At 41.7% G+C, this 3,532-nt stretch overlaps 1 long non-coding RNA gene across 1 annotated transcript; it reads right to left on the reverse strand.

Annotated features, from left to right (window-relative positions):
* Positions 1–1,529: 1,529 nt before the first annotated feature.
* LOC310705246 lies at positions 1,530–3,095 on the reverse strand. The gene is made up of 2 exons (XR_014525203.1): positions 2,715–3,095; positions 1,530–1,835 (listed from the first exon to the last, which is right to left on the reverse strand). It is a non-coding gene; the product is annotated as an uncharacterized lncRNA (long non-coding RNA).
* Between the last annotated feature and the right edge of the window lie 437 nt (positions 3,096–3,532).

Consider the following 3,532-nt stretch of genomic DNA (forward strand, 5'->3'; position numbering starts at 1 on the left):
TGAATCCAACAATTCATATATATATTTATCCCAGATTAAAAATAAAGTTCTTAATGGGATTTTACTCACATATGATAAAATTACTGAATATCTAAAATATGGCAATATATATTGGAGATGTATTTAATCCTCTGTCAATACTCTCTCTCTCTCTCTCTCTCTCTCTCTCTCTCTCTCTCTCTCTCTCTCTCTTTACTCTGAAGTATGTCCCATTGATTTCAATGAAGCTGACTCTGAGGTAAGTGGGTATAGGACTGCCACACTCCCACTAAACCGTGAATTCGTTGGCAGACTCCATTTCATTGCATTTGATCCAGTAAACCACAAATGAGTCCCACTTGCTTAATGGGCTTTTTCTGCCAACCTTCCTCCCTCAGCAGCCGCAGATGCCCCTGGAAAGCTGTTGCTGGTGTTTAGGCCCAGAAGAATATCTGGAATGGAGTTGCTATGTGGTATAAGTAGCTAGAGCTGAAAAGGAAAAACTAGTCAAAATAGAAGACACCCTCCCCTTCACAAGTGTGTTTCATTCCCAAAAGGGGTTCACTGATTCCTAGTCCTTTCCACTAGGTTTACCAGCTATGCTGCCATATTTCAGAACCTGTTTCTAAGTGCCATTGAAACAAACTCTTGCTCAGTCTCCTGATTTACCTGTTACAACCCACAGCTGCAATATGAAATATTTGTTAATATTAGAGTGTTGTATTTGGCTCCCCACTTGCATTTATAGATCTACTATGTTACAACTAGGGATGCGGGTGGCGCTGTGGTGTAAACCACTAAGCCTTAGGCTTGCCGATCGGAAGGTCAGTAGTTCAAATCTCCATGATGGGGTGAGCTCCCATTGTTTGGTCCCAGCTCCTGCCAGCCTAGCAGTTCGAAAGCACATCAAAGTGCAAGTAGATAAATAGGTACCACTCCGGCAGGAAGGTAAACGGTGTTTCTGTGCACTGCTCTGGTTTCACCAGAAGCGGCTTAGTCATGCTGGCCACATGACGTGGAAAAGCTGTCTGTGGAAGCGGACAAATGCCGGCTCCCTTGGCCTTTAAAGTGAGATGAGCGCGGCAACCCCAGAGTCGTTCGCAACTGGACTTTATTGTCAGGGGTCCTTTACTTTTACCTTTATGTTACAACTAACATCTAATACTAGTGCAAAAGTAGACAAAGAAAGAAAAAAGTTCAATAGGACTATCATGCCAGAATAAAATAAAGGTTGGCCTATGATAAACAAATAAGTAAATCTGGACATTTCTGACCCCAGTTTATACACTAGCATGTTGTCCTTTATAGATTAGGTCCCAGCTTCATGCTTCCCTTCATGCCACATGCTTTGTTGTGCCTACCTGTAAATTATTTGATTAGCTGAAAAAGGGCCAGTCTTTTAGGAGCTTCAAAATATACCTTTCTGTTGGAGCATCCTTGAAATAATTTATTCACTTTCTGCTGGATGCCTGCCCATAGCCATAATGTAAAACAAGTGATGGTTTTAAAGGGGTAGCTTCAGCTCTGGATTCTTACTGTCCAAATCCAACTTTCTGTTTTTCATTAACATATATATTAAATAAATGTCAACCTACACTTCAATAATATAGAGTGGGAGGGGCACAGGCTCCTGTTATTAAACTTAGAGTTGAGTGTTTGTATTTGTTTGCATTAAAATGTGATATGTTGGCAAAAACTTAGGTGCAGGTAGACCATGCCTAGCTGTAAACGTGAGGGCAGGACATTTTTGCTATCTCATCCAGAAGCGTTGTGCTTCCAGGCAGAAAGGACATATCAGGAGACATAGGATAGCAAGGTAGAGGGGATTCAACATGTTGGAAATGGATGCTATCCATCTAAGAAGCAAACCAGAAAAAAGTAAATGGAAGCATGCCTAGAAGTAGGACAGTATCTGAATAAGCATTTATGACAGTGAAAGGAGATTGCAGATGATATATCTAGCCCATATTGGAATCTTGTTCCTATCTTGCTAGTAGATCAGAAGAGACTGACTAGTGAGGCAGCAGATGTATACTCTTGTGGGGAATGTGGGATGATGTTGCAGTGTCCAATTGGTTACCATGGTTCATGGCTTCTTGAATTCAGTGAAAATGATTTGACTAGGCGTGAGATGAAAAGGGGTTATTTTTTTCAGATATTGTATTGAGAGGGGATGAAATTTTCCATGAAGAGACAAGTGAGGGAAATCAGTGATCCAATTGGTTAGAATCACCCATGCAGGAAACATCTCATTGGCTTTGTTGCCCTCAAGAACAACGACACATAACAACCTCTACCCAGCACTATGATGTCACCTCATTCACTTTGTGATCTCTGATTGGATGGAATTACTCTTGGAAGGAGTAGGGGAAGAGAAAACCTTCCTAGGGACCCAGTCAAGTTGAGAGAGAGAGAGAGAGAGAGAGAGAGAGAGAGAGAGAGAGAGAGAGATGGCACCAGTCCATTTACTGTTTGGGGAACCTATTTTGCCACCTTCAGGAAAGCACTGTTTCTGGTGTGAAAATTGAAACTGATGAATACAGTCCTATTGAGAATCTAAATTTTATTTAGCTAAAGACCACTAAAGTAAAACAATGGGAAGTGGTAAAAGGGATGGAGAGTTTTAGCCTTTTCACCACTCTCTACTCTAATTCCCCACCCCCACCTTCCAGTTTCTTTCACCCTTTGCTCACCCCTGTTTCCTACATGGAAAATGTGCCATACAGTTAGCTCACCACAAGATTGTTTCCCTGTGTGGATCTCCTGGAAGCAATTCTGAACTCAATTGGAAAGGTTTTGGACATAAAGGGGAGCTGGGTCACATCCACATCCAAGACTTAAGTTCTCATGTTTTCCACAATTGTTCTTCAGCTAAGAAAAATTATTTGTTCTTTACCAGCCTCCTCCTAAAGAAGTCGACACACAGTACCAGAAATGGGAAGCACAAATTTCTGCAGCACCTGGGAGAAATGAAGTCAAAATGGGAATCTCAGTGCAAGTAAAACACCCACCAGCACTTAGGCATTGGCAATAGGACACAAGCCTGGAAAAAATTCAGGAATAGTCAAACCTGGAGGGAAGATGAGTTAAAATTGCTTCCGCTTCTGACTGCAGCAAAAGCCTTTATATAATATGTTCCACAATAAAGGAAGGATGAAGAAGGTTTTGAGAAAGTAATGCAGGTTAGCATTACTGAGTAAGTTTAACAGTTAAGGAATAAGAGGAGAGATCCTCTTGTGTGTCAAGAAATTGGTTAAGTCATAGGAAGCAAAGAGTAGGAAGAAGTAGACCATTCTCCAGATGGAGGGAAATATAATATGGAGTCCCCCAAGGATCAGTATTGGGACCATGGTTTTTAACTTATTCATAAATGGTCTAGAGCAGGACTTCACAAACTTAGGTCTCCAGCTGTTGTTAGCCCCAACATCCCTAGCTAGCAGTGGTCCCAGTGGTCAGGGATTATGGGAACTATACTCCAAAACAGCTGGAAACTCATGTGTCCCTGGTCTAGAGTGAGGAGTGAGCAGTGAGGTAGCCATGTTTGCTGATGATA

The sequence above is a fragment of the Podarcis liolepis genome (genome assembly GCF_965112155.1).
Source record: "Podarcis liolepis genome assembly, chromosome: 1".
NCBI classification, from domain to species: domain Eukaryota; kingdom Metazoa; phylum Chordata; class Lepidosauria; order Squamata; family Lacertidae; genus Podarcis; species Podarcis liolepis.